Here is a 21,228-nt window from a genome sequence, read left to right as displayed (position 1 = left end):
TTTTTTAATGGTGTCCAAATCTAAGCACATAATATGCAGTATGAGTTGAAGATTTTAAAAACAAAGCCTAATTCCTCCAGTATTGCCAAAAACCCATCCTTGGCTAATTAGTACTGCTTTAAATTTCCACCTGTGTTAAATAAGGGTTAATTGCCTCTTCTGAAGGTTAATTGCCTCTTCTGAAGGAGGTCAATATGCATACCAACATGTACCTCTGTTGCTACATGTTCTCTGCTATAAATGCCTCAAACATAGGGCTCTCAAATGGGATCATCAGTGAGCTGCCCAGAATATCATCCCACCTTGGCAGGAGCATCAATATGTTTCCAGGTTTCATTTCCAAGAGCTTATAAAAAACTTCTTCCTTAAGAAGCTGTGACTTGTTTCCACCTCCCCACCAGTAGTCATCTTCAGACATGTAATCTTTTTTTTTTTAAGTGTTTTGAGGCTTGAAGATTTACAAAAGTTGAATATTTAGGATGACCTTGAAAGACGTGTAGGTTTCATGAATGTAGAGTCACCTAAAGATCAAAACATGAAAGGTAATCATCCCAGTAATGTAAGTAATAATGACACTATAAAAGCAGACCTGTATCTCAGCATTTAGTAGATTACAGGTGAAATTATAGTATTGAAAGTTGTTCCTTGGGATGCCTGGGTGGCTCAGCCAGCTCAGGTCATGATCTGAAGGCCCTCAGATCAGATGGAGTCCCTCATTTGAGCAGAGAGACTTCTTCTCCCTCTCCCCTGCCTGCCTCTCCACCTGCTTGTACTCTGTTATCTCTGTCCCTCTCTCTGACAAATAAATAAATAAAATCTCTTTAAAAATTATTCCTTACAAAATAATCTCTTTAAGATATAAAATAATAAACATTATCACAAAATAGCTGAATAGCTTCTTCTAGATCTTCAACGGTGCAAAGATCCAAAAGCTACATGAAGCTCCTGAGTTAAGCATTGTTAAGGTTAAAGTAGCGTTGTTGGGTTTCTCTGGGTCCGTGTGAAATGGAAGCCAAGTTCCTTAGGGGAATTCATCTGTTGATCACTTTTGAAAATTTTCAGTTAATTTCTTCACTATTTTATTTGTGGTACGAGGACAGGTTGCTTCAGCCATAGCAGTACTTCTCTCAAGTTCTTCAGGAATCAGCAGCCTGATTCCTGCTAGCATTATTCTCATCCTGCTGTTTAAGTTCCACAAACATGGGTATGATTACCACAGACAAACAGCTCAGGGTTTGCACAACATCTCCTCTACCCCATTCTATAGTTTCTTTGCATCAGGCTTCTTTTGTGGAGTGGTAAAACTCCAGTCAGAATGAGTATTATTTCCTCTGCTGGTGGTCTGTGAATCAGAGCCCTCAGAGTCAGAGTCACTACAGTTGTGCCCTTCTGCCTTCCATCTCTTAAATCAATCAGTTTGGTCAGGTAAGAAGTTTTCTTTGAACCCTTTACAATGAATTTGTGTTTCAGAAGTTTCTTAGCTATAGTACGAAATGAGGAATCTTTCAGGCAAGCATCAGAAACTCCTTAGAGGATTTAGTGAAGTCTCCAACAAGGATTGGACAATTGTGGGGTGGGGTTTTGTCTGTCTGCTTGTTTGTTTGTTTTGGATAAGAAACAGAACTCCCATTGGATGTGTATCAGAGTTCAGCGTAGTAGTAGTACTTCCCAATGACCCAGTGTCAGCTTTTGAGTCATAAGTTGGCTGTTAAATGACTTCAGGAGCCATCCAAATTGGTGTTCCCACAAATGTATTTCCTTTAACTTACGTATCTGCCAGGTGGCCAGCAACTCCAAAGTCATCGAGTTTAACATGCTCTTCTTCTGACAGCAAGACATTGGGAGCCTTTATGTCTCCGCAAATTTTCATTTCTCAATGCAGATAGCCCAAACCTTTCAAAATTCCCTTTAGCGTGATAGTTATCTGGAACTCATCAAATGGAGCAGCTCCAATGAGATCCAGAGCTGAACCACCATAAGGGTATTTAATTATTATCCATTTGAATCCTTTAAAAATGATGCATACTATTTTTGGTACATATCAGCTGTCTCACTGACCCCAAACTGTTATTTTTTGCTGAATGTCTTCAATTTTATCTGCAGCTTCCTCGAGGTCTATGATTTTAACAGCAACCACTGGCTGGGTACAGCTATCAATTCCATCAAAAACCTCCAAAGGAGACTTTTCCAAGGCACTTCAATTTTGTGAACAGTTCTCTTGTGATCAGCTTATGCTATCCTGTATCCGGTGAACTTGGTTAGCCAAAGGCCAGTAGGCAACTGCTGCTCCTCTCTGCTCCTGCTGTGGTGGCGCTTCCGGCTCACAGGGCTTCTCCTCCGGGGATAGTTCCAAGGGCTCTGCCAGGCTTCCCGATCAGGTCCTTTCTGGCATCCACCCGCAAGCTCCGCCAACCCTGCTCCTCTCCAACTTGGGATGGCTGTGTGTGGCTGCAGAGACAAGGGCTGGAAGTGAGGCCACTCCTCCACACCTCGAAGCTTTAGGGAGAGGAGATGGAGGGATCCCAGCAACCTGCCCTCCAGCTAGTCGCTGGAGGCCATTGGGGGCTGTTCCTCCTTTGGTCCTGCCCTTGCTCTGGAGCGCAAGGCGGTGTCTGGAGTGCTGGGACATCCTCCAGTTGCCAGGCTGTGGCTGGGGTTGGCGAGGCAGCAAAGGGGTTGGCTTCTCTGCTATCAGGGGAGGAAAAGCTGCAGCCTGGGGGACCTGGTGCATGGCTCAGCCTGGAGAGGGAATCTGCTGTTAAGATATACATATACATTGTGAAATAATTGACGCAGTCATGCTCATTAATATATCCATCACTTAACAACATTGTTAATAGTTTTCCACTTTCTTGTGTTGTTTGTTTTTTTTATTTCTTTCCTGTTTTTTGGTGATAACATTTAAAATCTACCCTGAGAAAATTTCAAATATGCAATATGGTATTCTTAATTATACATGCATTGGTCCACATTACATCTCCAGAATTTGTTGAGAATTTTTTTTTAATCATAAATGAATGCTAAATTTAGTCAAATGCTTTTTCCGCATCTATTGGGATAACTGTATGGATTTGTAGCCTTCATTTTGTTAATGTAGTATACATATCATGGCAACTGACTAGTGGATGTTAAAGTATCTGTACTTGGAAAAGATTCCACCTGGTTATGGTGTATGATCCCTTTAATGCATTATTGATTTTTATTATTTTTTGTAAATTTCTTTTTTTTTTAATTTCTTTTCAATGCTCCAGAATTCATTGCTTATGCACCACACCCAGTGCTCCATGCAATGCGTGCCCTCCATAATACCCAACACCTGGCTCCCCCAACTTCCCACGGCCCCACCCCTTCAAAACCCTCAGATTGTTTTTCAGAGTCCACAGTCATGGTTCTTCTCCCCTTCCATTTTCCCCCAACTCCTCCTCTCCATCTCCCTATGTCCTCCATCTTATTCCTTATGCTCCACAGATAATCTTTGCTTTGCTTTTCATGTAGAATTTCTGCATGTGTGTTCATCAAGGATGTTAATTCATATATTTTTTTTTCTTTTTGTATGTCTCTGGTTTTGGTGTCAGGGTAATAAAGGCTACCTGAAAAAGGTTTGGGAGTGTTTCTATCTCTGTGGGGTTTTATGGAGGGAGAGGAGGGATGATTAGAGAATAGGTATTATTATTTTTTTTAATTAATTTTTTATTTTTTATAAACATATATTTTTAGTCCCTAGGGGTACAGGTCTGTGAATCACCAGGTTTACACACTTCACAGCACTCACCAAAGCACATACCCTCCCCAATATCCATAATCCCACCCACTTCTCCCAAACCCCCTCCCCCCAGCAACCCTCAGTTTGTTTTGTGAGATTAAGAGTCACTTATGGTTTGTCTCCCTCCCAATCCCATCTTGTTTCATTTATTCTTCTCCTACCCACTTAAGCCCCCATGTTGCATCACCACTTCCTCATATCAGGGAGATCATATGATAGTTGTCTTTCTCTGCTTGACTTATTTCGCTAAGCATGATACGCTCTAGTTCCATCCATGTTGTCGCAAATGGCAAGATTTCATGTCTTTTGATGGCTGCATAGTATTCCATTGTGTATATATACCACATCTTCTTGATCCATTCATCTGTTGATGGACATCTAGGTTCTTTCCATAGTTTGGCTATTGTGGACATTGCTGCTATAAACATTCGGGTGCACGTGCCCCTTTGGATCACTACATTTGTATCCTTAGGGTAAATACCCAATAGTGCAATTGCTGGGTCATAGGGCAGTTCTATTTTCAACATTTTGAGGAACCTCCATGCTGTTTTCCAGAGTGGCTGCACCAGCTTGCATTCCCACCAACAGGTATTATTTATCCTTTAAACATTTGATGTAGTTCACCTGTGAGTCCACCTGGTCCTGAATTTTTGTTTTTGGTGGGCATTTTGTTTTTTTCATTTTTAAGAATTTATTTATTTATTTGAGAGAGAGATAGAGAGAGAGAGGGAGAGCACAGTGGGTGCCAGAGAGCATGAGCAACAGAGGGGGAGAACCAGACTCCTCGCTAAGCAGGGAGCTGCATGCTGGGTTCCATGCCCCTCTGCCCTCCCCACTCTGGGATCCTGAGCAGAAGGCAGGTACTTCCTTCACCAGCTGAGTCGCCCAGGTGCATGGTGAGTTGTTGTTGTTGTTGTTGTTGTTTCCCCCTTTAAACAAGAGATTCCATTGCAATCTTTTTTTCCTTTAAATAAGAGATTCCATTGCATTCCTACTTTGGTCCTTCCAGATTTTCTACTTCCTCCTAATTCAGTGTTGAAAGATGGTGTGTTTCTAGGAATTTATTTAATTCTAGGCTGTCTAATTTTTTGTGATATAAATTATTATTGTTTTATGTTCCTTTGTATTTATGTAGTTTTGGTTATAATTTGTCTTCTTTCTTATTTATTTAGAGTAATTCATTCTTCTTAGCTGGTCTGATTAAAGATGCATCAGTTTTGGGGTACCTGGGTGGCTCAGTGGGTTAAAGCCTCTGCCTTCAGCTCAGGTCATGATCTCAGGGTCCTGGGATCAAGCCCCGCATCGGGCTCTCTGCTCAGCGGAGAGCCTGCTTCCTCCTCTCTCTCTGCCTGTCTCTCTGCCCACTTGTGATCTCTCTCTCTCTCTGTCAAATAAATAAATAAATAAATAAATAAAAATAAATTTAAAAAATGCTTCCGTTTGTTTATCTTTACAAAGAACCAGCTCTTAGTTTCATAGATCTTTGCTTGCTCTTTTTTTTTTTTTAAGATTTATTTATTTATTTATTTATTAGACAGAGAGAGATCACAAGCAGGAAGAGAGGTGGGCAGAGAGAGAGAGGGAAGCAGGCTCCCCATCGAGCAGAGAGCCCGATGAGGGACTCGATCCCAGGACCCCGAGATCATGACCCGAGCCGAAGGCAGCGGCTCAACGCACTGAGCCACCCAGGCGCCCCTGCTTGCTCTTTTTTAGTCTCTCACTTCTTCTCGCTCTGATCTTTACTTTTTTCTCTCTTCTAATTTTAGGCCATTTTCAACCTTTTTCCCCTTAATGTAAAGTTAGAGTGTTTGAGTATTTGAGATTTATTTTGTTTCTTGAGGTAGATCTGCATTGGTCACTATGACCTTCCCTCTTAGCAGTGCCGTTGCCTGGGTTCTAATACTTTTGGAACATTGGATTTCCATTTTCATTTTCTCTTTGTATTTTGAAAATTTTCTCTTTCATTTCTTTATAGACCCCATTGGTTTTTGCTACCATGTTTCTTAGACTCTACATATTTGTGTATTTTTCCAGTTTTCTTCGGTACTTGATTTCTAGTTTCATAACATGGTGGTCAGACAAGATGCTTCCCCTGATTTCATGAATTTGTTGACTTTTTTTGTGTCCTAATATGTAATCTATCCTGGAGAATGTTCCACGTGGACTTGAAAAAACAAAACAGAACAAAACAAAACAAAACTGTGTTCTGTTGTCTGAGGGTGGAATTTTTGTATTTATTAATTCCATCCAGTCTAATGGGTCACTTAAGGTCAACTGGTCAATAGTAGTATTCTTTATCTGGAACATCTACTTACTGAGGTAAGTGGGGTATCAAAAGCCCTACTTTTATTGTATTGGTTCTCTATTTCTACCTCAAGTCAGTTAATATTTGCTTTATGTTTTAGGTGCTCCCTTGCAGGGTGCATAGACATTTTCACATGTTTATCCTTTTTTTTAAATTTTTTTATTTTTTATAAACATATATTTTTAGTCCCTAGGGGTACAGGTCTGTGAATCACCAGGTTTACACACTTCACAGCACTCACCAAAGCACATACCCTCCCCAATATCCATAATCCCACCCACTTCTCCCAAACCCCCTCCCCCCAGCAACCCTCAGTTTGTTTTGTGAGATTAAGAGTCACTTATGGTTTGTCTCCCTCCCATTCCCATCTTGTTTCATTTATTCTTCTCCTACCCACTTAAGCCCCCATGTTGCATCACCACTTCCTCATATCAGGGAGATCATATGATAGTTGTTTTTCTCTGCTTGACTTATTTCGCTAAGCATGATACACTTTAGTTCCATCCATGTTGTCACAAATGACAAGATTTCATTTCTTTTGATGGCTGCATAGTATTCCATTGTGTATATATACCACATCTTCTTGATCCATTCATCTGTTGATGGACATCTAGGTTCTTTCCATAGTTTGGCTATTGTGGACATTGCTGCTATAAACATTCGGGTGCACGTGCCCCTTTGGATCACTACGTTTGTATCCTTAGGGTAAATACCCAATAGTGCAATTGCTGGGTCATAGGGCAGTTCTATTTTCAACATTTTGAGGAACCTCCATGCAGTTTTCCAGAGTGGCTGCACCAGCTTGCATTCCTACCAACAGTGTAGGAGGGTTCCCCTTTCTCCGCATCCTCGCCAGCATCTGTCATTTCCTGACTTGTTGATTTTAGCCATTCTGACTGGTGTGAGGTGATATCTCATTGTGGTTTTGATTTGTATTTCCCTGATGCCGAGTGATATGGAGCACTTTTTCATGTGTCTGTTGGCCATCTGGATGTCTTCTTTGCAGAAATGTCTGTTCATGTCCTCTGCCCATTTCTTGATTGGATTATTTGTTCTTTGGGTGTTGAGTTGCTAAGTTCTTTATAGACTCTGGACACTAGCCCTTTATCTGATATGTCGTTTGCAAATATCTTCTCCCATTCTGTCAGTTGTCTTTTGGTTTTGTTAACTGTTTCCTTTGCTGTGCAAAAGCTTTTGATCTTGATGAAATCCCAATAGTTCATTTTTGCCCTTGCTTCCCTTGCCTTTGGCATTGTTCCTTGGAAGATGTTGCTGCGGCTGAGGTCGAAGAGGTTGCTGCCTGTGTTCTCCTCAAGAATTTTGATAGATTCCTTTCTCACATTGAAGTCCTTCATCCATTTTGAGTCTATTTTTGTGTGTGGTGTAAGGAAATGGTCCAATTTCATTTTTCTGCATGTGGCTGTCCAGTTTTCCCAGCACAATTTATTGAAGAGGCTGTGTTTTTTCCATTGGACATTCTTTCCTGCTTTGTCGAAGATTAGTTGACCATCGAGTTGAGGGTCTATTTCTGGGCTCTCTATTCTGTTCCATTGATCTATGTGTCTGTTTTTGTGCCAGTACCATGCTGTCTTGATGAAGACAGCTTTGTAATAGAGCTTGAAGTCCGGAATTGTGATGCAACCAACGTTGGCTTTCTTTTTCAATATCCCTTTGGCTATTCGAGGTCTTTTCTGGTTCCATATAAATTTTAGAATTATTTGTTCCATTTCTTTGAAAAATAAGGATGGTACTTTAATAGGAATTGCATTAAATGTGTAGATTGTTTTATGTAGCATAGACATTTTCACAATATTTATTCTTCCAATCCAGGAGCATGGAACATTTTTCGATTTCTTTATGTCTTCCTCAATTTCTTTCAGTTTTCTGAGTATAGATTCTGTGCCTCTTTGGTTAGGTTTATTCCTAGGTATCTTATGGTTTGGGGTGCAATTGTAAATGGGATTAACTCCTAATTTCTCTTTCTTCTGTCTTGTTGTTGGTGTAGAGAAATGCAACTGATTTTTGTGCATTGATTTTATATCCTGACACTTTACTGAATTCCTGTACAAGTTTTAGCAGTTTTGGAGTGGAGTCTTTTGGGTTTTCCACATATAGTATCATATCATCTGCGAAGAGTGATAATTTGACTTCTTCTTTGCTGATTTGGATGCCTTTAATTTCCTTTTGTTGTCTGATTGCTGAGGCTAGGACCTCTAGTACTATGTTGAATAGCAGTGGTGATAATGGATATCCCTGCCATGTTCCTGACCTTAGCGGAAAAGCTTTCAGTTTTTCTCCATTGAGAATGATATTTGCGGTGGGTTTTTCATAGATGGCTTTGATGATATTGAGGTATGAGCCCTCTATCCCTACACTTTGAAGAGTTTTGATCAGGAAGTGATGCTGTACTTTGTCAAATGCTTTTTCAGCATCTATTGAGAGTATCATATGGTTCTTGTTCTTTCTTTTATTGATGTGTTGTATCACATTGACTGATTTGTGGATGTTGAACCAACCTTGCAGCCTTGGAATAAATCCCACTTGGTCGTGGTGAATGATCCTTTTAATGTACTGTTGAATCCGATTGGCTAGTATTTTGGTGAGTATTTTCGCATCTGTGTTCATCAAGGATATTGGTCTATAGCTCTCTTTTTTGATGGGATCCTTGTCTGGTTTTGGGATCAAGGTGATGCTGGCCTCATAAAATGAGTTTGGAAGTTTTCCTTCCATTTCTATTTTTTGGAACAGTTTCAGGAGAATAGGAATTAGTTCTTCTTTAAATGTTTGGTAGAATTCCCCCGGGAAGCCGTCTGGCCCTGGGCTTTTGTTTGTTTGGAGATTTTTAATGACTGTTTCAATCTTCTTACTGGTTTTGGGTCTGTTCAGGCTTTCTATTTCTTCCTGGTTCAGTTGTGGTAGTTTATATGTTTCTAGGAATGCATCCATTTCTTCCAGATTGTCAAATTTGTTGGCATAGAGTTGCTCATAGTATGTTCTTATAATAGTTTGTATTTCTTTGGTGTTAGTTGTGATCGCTCCTCTTTCATTCATGATTTTATTTATTTGGGTCCTTTCTCCTTTCTTTTTGATAAGTTGGGCCAGAGGTTTATCAATTTTATTAATTCTTTCAAAGAACTAGCTCCTAGTTTCGTTGATTTGTTCTATTGTTTTTTTGGTTTCTATTTCATTGATTTCTGCTCTGATCTTTATGATTTCTCTTCTCCTGCTGGGCTTAGGGTTTCTTTCTTGTTCTTTCTCCAGCTCCTTTAAGTGTAGGGTTAGGTTGTGTACCTGAGACCTTTCTTGTTTCTTGAGAAAGGCTTGTACCGCTATATATTTTCCTCTCAGGACTGCCTTTGTTGTGTCCCACAGATTTTGAACCGTTGTATTTTCATTATCATTTGTTTCCATGATTTTTTTCAATTCTTCTTTAATTTCCCGGTTGACCCATTCATTCTTTAGAAGGATGCTGTTTAGTCTTTGCGTTCTTTCTTTGTATTTGGGTTCTTTCCAAACTTCCTCTTGTGGTTGAGTTCTAGCTTTAGAGCATTGTGGTCTGAAAATATGCAGGGAATGATCCCAATCTTTTGATACCGGTTGAGTCCTGATTTAGGACCGAGGATGTGATCTATTCTGTAGAATGTTCCATGTGCACTAGAGAAGAATGTGTATTCTGTTGCTTTGGGATGAAATGTTCTGAATATATCTGTGATGTCCATCTGGTCCAGTGTGTCGCTTAAGGCCTTTATTTCCTTGTTGATCTTTTGCTTGAATGATCTGTCCATTTCAGTGAGGGGAGTGTTAAAGTCCCCTACTATTATTGTATTATTGTTGATGTGTTTCTTTGATTTTGTTATTAATTGGTTTATATAGTTGGCTGCTCCCACGTTGGGGGCATAGATATTTAAAATTGTTAAATCTTCTTGTTGGACAGACCCTTTGAGTATGACATAGTGTACTTCCTCATCTCTTATTATAGTCTTTGGCTTAAAATCTAATTGATCTGATATAAGGATTGCCACTCCTGCTTTCTTCTGATGTCCATTAGCATGGTAAATTCTTTTCGACCCCCTCACTTTAAATCTAGAGGTGTCTTCGGGCTTAAAATGAGTTTCTTGTAGGCAACATATAGATGGGTTTTGTTTTTTTATCCATTCTGATACCCTGTGTCTTTTGACTTGGGCATTTAGCCCATTAACATTCAGGGTAACTTTTGAGAGATATGAATTTAGTGCCATTGTATTGCCTGTAAGGTGACTGTTACTGTATATGGTCTCTGTTCCTTTCTGATCTACCACTTGTAGGCTCTCTCTTTGCTTAGAGGACCCCTTTCAATATTTCCTGTATAGCTGGTTTGGTGTTTGCAAATTCTTTCATTTTTTGTTTGTCCTGGAAGCTTTTAATCTCTCCTTCTATTTTCAGTGATAGCCTATCTGGATATAGTATTCTTGGCTGAATGTTTTTCTCGTTTAGTGCTCTGAAAATATCATGCCAGCTCTTTCTGGCCTGCCAGGTCTCTGTGGATAAGTCAGCTGTCAATCTAATATTTTTACCATTGTATGTTACAGACTTCTTTTCCCGGGCTGCTTTCAGGATTTTCTCTTTGTCACTGAGACTTGTAAATTTTACTATTAGGTGATGGGGTGTGGGCCTATTCTTATTGATTTTGAGGGGCATTCTCTGAACCTCCTGAATTTTGATGCTCATTCCCTTTGCCATATTGGGGAAATTCTCCCCAATAATTCTCTCCAGTATACCTTCTGCTCCCCCCTCTTTTTCCTCTTCTTCTGGAATCCCAATTATTCTAATATTGTTTCATCTTTGGTGTCACTTATCTCTCGAATTCTCCCCTCGTGGTCCAGTAGCTGTTTGTCCCTCTTTTGCTCAGCTTCTTTATTCTCTGTCATTTGATCTTCTATATCACTAATTCTTTCTTCTGCCTCATTTATCCTAGCAGTGAGAGCCTCCATTTTTGATTGCACCTCATTAATAGCTTTTTTGAGTTCAACTTGGTTAGATTTTAGTTCTTTTATTTCTCCAGAAAGGGCTTTTATATCTCTCGAGAGGGTTTCTCTAATATCTTCCATGCCTTTTTTGAGCCCGGCTAGAACCTTGAGAATTGTCATTCTGAACTCTAGATCTGACATATTACCAATGTCTGTATTGATTAGGTCCCTAGCCTTCGGTACTGCCTCTTGTTCTTTTTTTTGTGTTGAATTTTTCCGTCTTGTCATTTTGTCCAGATAAGAGTATATGAAGGAGCAAGGAAAATACTAAAAGGGTGGCAACAACCCCAGGAAAATATGCTTTAACCAAATTAGAAGAGATCCCAAATCGTGAGGGGTGAGAAAGGGGATAAATAGAGGTTCAAAAAGGAAGAAAGAAAAAAAAAAGAAAAGAAAAGAATTTTTAAAAAAGAAAACAAATAAAGAAAAATATAAAAAAGAAAAAAAATATATATTAAACTAGTTAAAAAACATTTAAAAAGAAAAAAGTAAAAGTTAAAAAAAAATTTTACCAGAAGGCGAGAAAAAAAACAAAAAATGAAAAAGAAAAAAATTAAATTAACTGCAAGACTAAAAAAAATCACAGGGAAAAAGCCATGAGTTCCGTGCTTTGCTTTCTCCTCCTCTGGAATTTTGCTGCTCTCCTTGGTATTGAAACCGCACTCCTTGGTAGGTGAACTTGTTCTTGGCTGGATTTCTTGTTTATCTTCTGGGGGAGGGGCCTGGTGTAGTGATTCTCATGTGTCTTTGCCCCAGGCGGAATTGCACCGCCCTTACCTGGGGCCCGGGTGAGTAATCCTCTTGGGTTTGCTTTTCAGGAGCTTTTGTTCCCTGAACGTTTTCCGTAGAGTTCCGGAGGACGGGAATACAAATGGCGGCCTCCTGGTCTCCGGCCCGGAGGAGCTGAGAGCCCAGGGCCCCACTCCTCAGTGCGCCCTCAGAGAACAGCGCCCAGTTACTCCCGTCTGCCTGACATCCGGCCGTGCACCGAGCTCACCGAGCCTGCGAGCGATTCAAGGTAACACCGAGCTGTGAGCTTACTGTCGGCTCTGTCTCTGTAGCCGGCTTTCCCATTCCAATACCCGCAAGCTCTGTGACACTCAGACATCCCCGATCCTTCTGTGACCCTGCCTGACCTGAGGCCACGCTGACCCCACGTGGGGTTTGCCCCGGTTTAGCCTCTGGAGCGATGTCCCTCAGCGGAACAGACTTTTAAAAGTCCTGATTTTGTGCGCGGTTGCTCCGCCGCTTGCTGGGAGCCGGCCCCTCCCCCCGGGGTCTATCTTCCCGTTGCTTTGGATTCACTTCTCAGCCGGTCCTACCTTTCAGAAAGTGGTTGTTTTTCTGTTTCCAGAATTGCTGTTCTTCTTCTCTTTGATCTACTGATGGATTTTCTGGTGTTTGCAATCTTTAGATAAGCTATCTAGCTGATCTCCGGCTAGCTGAAGTAGTCTCAGCCTGCTACTTCTCCGCCATCTTGACTCCCCCTCATGTTTATCCTTTTGTTAGATTGATGCATTTATCATTACATAATATCCTTCCTTATCCTTTGTTACAGCTTTTGTTAAAAAAAAATAAAGTCGTTTAGATAGATATAAGTTTTGCCATCCCTTCTTTATTTTCTTTTTAAAAAATTAATTACTTAATTAATATATTTTTAAATTTTTAATTTTTTATAAACATATATTTTTATCCCCAGGGGTACAGTTCTGTGAATCGCCAGGTTTACACACGTCACAGCACTCACCAAAGCACATACCCTCCCCAATGTCCATAACCTCACCCCCTTCTCTCTACTCCACTCCCCCCAGCAACCCTCAGTTTGTTTTGTGAGATTAAGAGTCACTTATGGTTTGTCTCCCTCCCAGACCCCTCGTTTCATTTTTCTTCTCCTACACTCGTAACCCCCCATATTGCATCTCTACTTCCTCATACCAGGGAGATCACATCATAGTTGTCTTTCTCTGCTTGACTTATTTCGCTAAGCGTGATACCCTCTAGTTCCAACCACGTCGTCGCAAATGGCAAGATTTCATTTCTTTTGATGGCTGCATAGTATTTCATTGTGTATATATACCACATCTTCTTGATCCATTCATCTGTTGATGGACATCTAGGTTCTTTCCATAATTTGGCTATTGTGGACATTGCTGCTATAAACATTCAGGTGCACGTGCCCCTTCGGATCACTACATTTGTATCTTTAGGGTAAATACCCAGTAGTGCAATTGCTGGGTCATAGGGCAGTTCTATTTTCAACATTTTGAGGAACCTCCATGCAGTTTTCCAGAGTGGCTGCACCAGCTTGCATTCCTACCAACAGTGTAGGAGGGTTCCCCTTTCTCCGCATCCTCACCAGCATCTGTCATTTCCTGACTTGTTGATTTTAGCCATTCTGACTGGTGTGAGGTGATATCTCATTGTGGTTTTGATTTGTATTTCCCTGATGCCGAGTGATATGGAGCACTTTTTCATGTGTCTGTTGGCCATCTGGATGTCTTCTTTGCAGAAATGTCTGTTCATGTCCTCTGCCCATTTCTTGATTGGATTATTTGTTCTTTGGGTGTTGAGTTTGCTAAGTTCTTTATAGATTCTGGACACTAGCCCTTTATCTGATCGTTTGCAAATATCTTCTCCCATTCTGTCAGTTGTCTTTTGGTTTTGTTAACTGTTTCCTTTGCTGTGCAAAAGCTTTTGATCTTGATGAAATCCCAATAGTTCATTTTTGCCCTTGCTTCCCTTGCCTTTGGCATTGTTCCTTGGAAGATGTTGCTGCGGCTGAGGTCGAAGAGGTTGCTGCCTGTGTTCTCCTCAAGGATTTTGATGGATTCCTTTCTCACATTGAGGTCCTTCATCCATTTTGAGTCTATTTTTGTGTGTGGTGTAAGGAAATGGTCCAATTTCATTTTTCTGCATGTGGCTGTCCAATATTCCCAACACCATTTATAGAAGAGGCTGTCTTTTCTCGTTGGACATTCTTTTCTGCTTTATCGAAGATTAGTTGACCATCGAGTTGAGGTGTATTTCTGGGCTCTCTATTCTGCTCCATTGATCTATGTGTCTATTTTTGTGCCTGTACCATACTGTCTTGATGATGACAGCTTTGTAATAGAGCTTGAAGTCCAGAATTGTGATGCCACCAACTTTGGCTATTCGAGGTCTCTTCTGGTTCCATATAAATTTTAGGATTATTTGTTCCATTTCTTTGAAAAAGATGGATGGCACTTTGATAGGAATTGCATTAATGTTTAGATTGCTTTAGGTAGCATAGACATTTTCACAATATTTAGTCTTCCAATCCAGGAGCATGGAACATTTTTCCATTTCTTGGTGTCATTCTCAATTTCTTTCATGAGTATTTTATAGTTTTCTGAGTATAGATTCTTTGCCTTTTGGTTAGGTTTATTCTTAGGTATCTTATGGTTTTGGGTGCAATTGTAAATGGGATTGACTCCTTAATTTCTTTTTCTTCTGTCTTGTTATTGGTGTAGAGTAATGCAACTGATTTCTGTGCATTGATTTTATATCCTGACACTTTACTGAATTCCTGTACAAGTTCTAGCAGTTTTGGAGTGGAGTCTTTTGGGTTTTCCACTTATGGTATCATATCATCTGCGAAGAGTGATAGTTTGACTTCTTCTTTGCTGATTTGGATGCATTTAATTTCCTTCTGTTGTCTGATTGCTGAGGCTAGGACCTCTAGTACTATGTTGAATAGCAGTGGTGATAATGAACATCCCTGCCGTGTTCCTGACCTTAGCAGAAAAGCTTTCAGTTTTTCTCCATTGAGAATGATATTTGCGGTGGGTTTTTTATAGATGGCTTTGATGATATTGAGGTATGTGCCCTCTATCCCTACACTTTGAAGAGTTTTGATCAGGAAGGGATGCTGTACTTTGTCAAATGCTTTTTCAGCATCTAGTGAGAGTATCATATGGTTCTTGTTCTTTCTTTTATTAATGTGTTGTATCACATTGATTGATTTGTGGATGTTGAACTAACCTTGCAGCCTTGGAATAAATCCCACTTGGTCGTGGTGAATGATCCTTTTAATGTACTGTTTAATCCGATTGGCTAGTATTTTGGTGAGAATTTTCGCATCTGTGTTCATAAAGGATATTGGTCTATAGCTCTCTTTTTTGATGGGATCCTTGTCTGGTTTTGGGATCAAGGTGATGCTGGCCTCATAAAACGAGTTTGGAAGTTTTCCTTCCATTTCTATTTTTTGGAACAGTTTCAGGAGAATAGGAATTAGTTCTTCTTTAAATGTTTGGTAGAATTCCCCCGGGAAGCCGTCTCGCCCTGGGCTTTAGTTTGTCTGGAGATTTTTGATGACTGTTTCAATCTCCTTACTGGTTATGGGTCTGTTCAGGCTTTCTATTTCTTCCTGGTTCAGTTGTGGTAATTTATATTTCTCTAGGAATGCATCCATTTCTTCCAGATGGTCAAATTTGTTGGTGTAGAGTTGCTCATAGTATGTTCTTATAATTTTCTGTATTTTTTTGGTGTTAATTGTGATCTCTCCTCTTTCGTTCATGATTATATTTATTTGGGTTCTTTCTCTTTTCTTTTTGGTAAGTCTGGCCAGGGGGTTATCAATTTTATTAATTCTTTCAAAGGACCAGCTCCTAGCTTCGTTGATTTGTTCTATTGCTTTTGTTTTTGTTTTTTGGTTTCTATTTTATTGATTTCTGCTCTGATCTTTATGATTTCTCTTCTCCTGCTGGGCTTAGGGTTTCTTTCTTGTTCTTTCTCCAGCTCCTTTAGGTGTAGGGTTAGGTTGTGTACCTGAGACCTTTCTTGCTTTTTGATAAAGGCTTGTACCACTATATTTTTTCCTCTCAAGACTACCTTTGTTGTTTCCCACAGATTTTGAACAGTTGTGTTTTCATTATCATTTGTTTCCATGAATTTTTTCAATTCTTCTTTAATTTCCTGGTTGATCTTAGAAGGATGCTGTTTAGTCTCCGTATATTTAGGTTCTTTTCAAATTTCCTCTTGTGATTGAGTTCTAGCTTCAGAGTATTGTGGTCTGAAAATATGCAGGGAATGATCCCAATCTTTCAATACCGGTTGAGACCTGATTTATGGCCCAGGATATGATCTATTCTTGAGAATGTTCCATGTGCACTAGAGAAGAATGTGTATTCTGTTGCTTTGGGATGAAATGTTCTGAATATATCTGTGATGTCCATCTGGTCCAGTGTGTCGTTAAAGGCCTTTATTTCCTTGTTGATCTTTTGCTTGGATGATCTGTCCATTTCAATGAGGGGAGTGTTAAAGTCCCCTACTATTATTGTATTATTGTTGATGTGTTTCTTTGATTTTGTTATTAATTGGTTTATATAGTTGGCTGGTCCCACGTTTGGGGGCATAGATATTTAAAACTGTTAGATCTTCTTGTTGGACAGATCCTTTGAGTATGATATAGTGTCCTTCCTCATCTCTTATTATACTTTTTGGCTTAAAATCTAATTGATATGATGTAAGGATTGCCACTCCTGCTTTGTTTCGATGCTAATTTTCCATTAGCATGGTAAATTCTTTTCCACCCCCTCACTTTAAATCTGGAAGTGTCTTCGGGTTTAAAATGAGTTTCTTGTAGGCAACATATAGATGGGTTTCGGTTTTTTATCCATTCTGATATCCTGTGTCTTTTGACTGGGGCATTTGGCCCATTGACATTCAGGGTAACTATTGGGAGATATGAATTTAGTGCCATTGTATTGCCTGTAAGGTGACTATTACTGTATATTGTCTCTGTTCCTTTCTGATCTACTACTTTTAGGCTTTCTCTTTGCTTAGAGGATCCCTTTCAATATTTCCTGTAGAGCTGGTTTGGTGTTTGCAAATTCTTTCAGTTTTTGTTTGTCCTGGAAGCTTTTAATCTCTCTTTCTATTTTCAGTGATAGCCTATCTGGATATAGTATTCTTGGCTGCATGTTTTTCTCATTTAGTGCTCTGAATATATAATGCCAGCTCTTCCTGGCTTGCCAGGTCTCTGTGGATAAGTCTGCTGCCAATCTAATATTTTTACCATTGTATGTTACAGACTTCTTTTCCTGGGCTGCTTTCAGGATTGTCTCTTTGTCACTAAGATTTGTAAATTTTACTATTAGGTGAGCTGGTGTGACCTATTCTTATTGATTTTGAGGGGGGTTCTCTGCACCTCCTGGATTTTGATGCTTGTTCCCTTTGCCATATTGGGGAAATTCTCTCCAATATACCTTCTGCTCCCCTCTCTCTTTCTTCTTCTTCTGGAATCCCAATTATTCTAATGTTGTTTTGTCTTATGGTGTCACTTATCTCTCAAATTCCCCCCTCATGGTCCAGTAGCTGTTTGTCCCTCTTTTGCTCAGCTTCTTTATTCTCTGCCATCTGGTCTTCTATATCGCTAATTCTTTCTTCTGCCTCATTTATCCTAGCAGTGAGAGCCTCCATTTTTTATTGCACCTCATTAATAGTTTTTTAAAATTTCAACTTGGTTAGATTTTAGTTCTTTTATTTCTCCAGAAAGGGCTTTTTATATCTCCCGAGAGGGTTTCTCTAATATCTTCCATGCCTTTTCCAAGCCTGGCTAGAACCTTGAGAATTGTCATTCTGAACTCTAGATCTGACATATTACCAATGTCTGTATTGATTAGGGCCCTAGCCTGTGGTACTGCCTCTTGTTCTTTCTCTTATGGTGAATTTTTCTGCCTTGTCATTTTGTCCAGATAAGAGTATATGAAGGAGCAAGGAAAATACTAAAAGGGTGGCAACAACCCCAGGAAAATATGCTTTCACCAAATCAGAAGGGATCCCAAATCATGAGGGGGGAGAAAGGGAATAAAAAGAGGTTCAGAAAGAAAAAAAAAAGAAAAGAAACAATTAAAAAAAGAAAATTAATAAAGAAAAAATATAATATATATATTAGATAAGCTAGTTAAAAAACGTTAAAAAAAGAAAAGGGTAAAAGTTAAAAAACATTTAGCAGAAGGAGAGGAAAAAATTGAAAAAGAAGAAAAAATTAAATTAACTGCAAGACTAAAGAATCATGGGGAGAAAGCCAAGAGTTCCGTGCTTTGTTTTTTCCTCATCTGGAATTCCGCAGCTCTCCTTGGTATTGAAACTGCACTCCTTGGTAGGTGAACTTGGTCCTGGCTGGGTTTCTTGTTGATCTTCTGGGGCAGGGGCCTGTTGTAGTGATTTGCAAGTGACTTTGCCCCAGGCGTAATTGCACCGCCCTTACCAGGGGCTGACTGAGTAATCCTCTTGGGTTTGCTTTCAGGAGCTTTTGTCCCCTGAGCGCTTTCCATAGAGTTCCAGAGGACAGGAATGAAAATGGTGGCCTCCAGGTCTCCAGCCCAGAGGAGTCAAGAGCCTGGGACCCCACTCCTCAGTGTGCCCTCAGAGAACAGTGCCGAAATACTCCCATTTCCCTGGCCTCCGGCCGCGCTCCAATCTCACCGGTTCAAGGTAACCCCGAGCTGAGAGCTCACTCCTCAGCTCTGTCTCTGTAGCCGGCTGAGAGCTCACTCCTCAGCTCTGTCTCTGTAGCCGGCTTTCCTGTTCTAATACCTGTAAGCTCTGCCACACTCAGATACCCCCGATCCTTCTGTGAGCCTGCGGGACCTGAGGCCACGCTGACCCTGCGTGGGCTTCACCCCAGTTTGGCCTCTGGAGTGATGTCCCTCAGCGGAACAGACTTTTAAAAGTCCTGATTTTGTGCTCCATTGCTCCACCACTTGCTGGAAGCCGGCCCCTCCCCCCCACAGTCTATCTTCCCGTCGCTTTGGATTCACTTCTCCGCCAGTCCTACCTTTCAGAAAGTGGTTGATTTTCTGTTTTTAGAATTGCTGTTCTTCTTCTCTTTGATCTGCTGTTGGATTTGTAGGTTTTTGCAATTTTTAGATATGCTATCTAGCTGATCTCCTGCTAGCTAAAGTATTCTCAACCTGCTACTTCTCCGCCATCTTGACTCCTCCCCGATTGATTGGCGAATGTTGAACCACATTTCCATCCCAGGGATAAATTCCACCTGGTCCTGGTGCATAATCTTTTTAACTTGCTGTTGGATCCTGTGAGCTAGGATCTTATTGAGAATCTTAGTATCCATATTCTTCAGGGATTTTGGTCTGAAATTCTCCTTATTGGTGGGGACCTTGTCTGGTTTGGGGATCAGGGTAATGCTGGCTTCATAAAAAGAGTCTGGAAGTTTTCTTTCTGCTTCAGTTTTTTTAAACAGCTTCAGGAGAATAGGTATTATTTATTCTTGAAAGTTTGTCAGAATTCCCCAGGGAATCATCAGATCCTGTTTTTTTGGGACGTTTTTGATCACTGTTTCAATCTCATTCCTAGATATCAGCCTATTCATGTTGTCAATTTCTTCCTGGTTCAGTTTTGGAGGTTTATAGGTTTCCAGGAATGCATCCATTTCATCCAGGTTGCTTAACTTACTGGCATATAACTGTTGGTAATAATATCTGATGATTGTTTCTATTTCCTTGTGATCTTTTTCTATTTCCTTGTGTTAGTTGTGATCTTTCCCTTTGCATTCATAATTTCATTAATTTGGGTCCTCTCTCTTTTCTTTTGGGTTAGTTTGGACAAAGGTTTATCATTCTTATTGATTCTTTCAAAAGAGAAGCTTCTAGTTTCGTTGATGTGTTCTACTGTATCTCTAGTTTCTATCTCATTGATTCTGCTCTAATCTGGATTATTTCCATTCTTGTGTTTCCTTCTTCACTCAAGAATTCAACAAACGAATAGACGACCCCCCCCCCCCCCCCCCCGCCGCAAACCCACAGCTGAAGAGCACAATGACACAACTGAGACATTTAACAGAAAACTTCAATAACTAGCTCAACTATGTGGAAGAAAGGACTTCGAATTTAGAAGAAAGAATATTTAAAGGTATTTCAGAGCCACAGAAAGAAAAAAGTAAAAATTAGTGAAGAAGGCCAATGGAACTTTTGGAATACCATTTAAAGAAACAGTATCTTCTTTTTGGAAAAGATGTGGAGAAAGGATAACCCCCTTACACTGTTGGTGGGAATGCAAAGTGGTGCAGCCACTTTGGAAAAACAGTATGGTGGTTCCCACAAGATTAAAAATAGACGTACTCTATGACCCAGACATTGAACTACTAGATATTTATCCAAAGGATACAAAAAGAGTGATTCAAAGGGACACCTGAATCTCAGTGCTAATAGCAGCAATTCCCACGGTAGCCAAAATATGGAAAGAACCCAGAACTTTGACAGGTAAATGGATAAAGAAGATGTGCCATATACTTATATATAGGTCATATGTACACAAATACATACATGTACACAAATATGTATATTATATATTTATATTTTGTATATATACAGAAGCAGAGTAAGACATGTATATATGTGCATACCTGCATATGTATTACATAAATATATGCATATGCATTTGTAAATATATATTAGTATATGTACATATGTATGTATTACATAATATATTTCCATATACACATTATGTAGGGCAATTGATGTATTGAGCACTGGGTTGTATATGGAACTGATGAATCACTAAATTATACCCCTGGGGGGAGACAAGATGGCAGGGAAGGAGGAGAGGTACCATTTCTACCTGTACCCCAAAGAGAGCTGGTTACCTACCAAAGAACTCAATCACCCATGAAATCAGCCTGAGATCAGAATTATACATGTCTGGATCTCTACAGGGGCAGAAGACACCAGTGGGCAGGTAAAGCAGAGTGGGAATGTTGGACTGATATCAGAAGATCAACAAAAGGGGGAGGGAACCACCAGAGACGACCAATTGGAAAGTAATACCCCAATAAGAGAGCGCCCTGCATCTGGGGACCAGCATTAACTTGCAGTCTGGTTGAAAGCACTCAAAAAGAGCAAAGGATTATGGCAGGAAATTGTGGGAATTGGGGGAGCTAGCAACAGGGGTTTAAGTCCCTCAACCCAGGACAGCCTCCCCTGGTGCTGAGCTGGAGAGAGTGTGGTGGAGAAACCGGGTTTTGGTCCCTGAGCCGCCAGCGCACCCCAGATTGCATGGGGTCTGGCTCCTGTGAGGGACTGTGAGTCTCACCAGATGGCAGAATGTTGAGCCATGCTAACTGAGCCTGAGATGTATGCGCCCCACACCCTCCCTGGAGAGAGGTGCGCAAA

At 40.3% G+C, this 21,228-nt stretch overlaps 1 pseudogene; it reads right to left on the bottom strand.

The window, feature by feature from the left end:
* Positions 1-1,021: 1,021 nt before the first annotated feature.
* Positions 1,022-2,731, bottom strand: LOC116583945 (annotated as a pseudogene).
* Positions 2,732-21,228: the final 18,497 nt, after the last annotated feature.

This window comes from Mustela erminea, chromosome Y (assembly GCF_009829155.1).
Source record: "Mustela erminea isolate mMusErm1 chromosome Y, mMusErm1.Pri, whole genome shotgun sequence".
Taxonomy (NCBI): Eukaryota; Metazoa; Chordata; class Mammalia; order Carnivora; family Mustelidae; genus Mustela; species Mustela erminea.
This window is presented reverse-complemented; position numbering and strand designations above follow the sequence as displayed.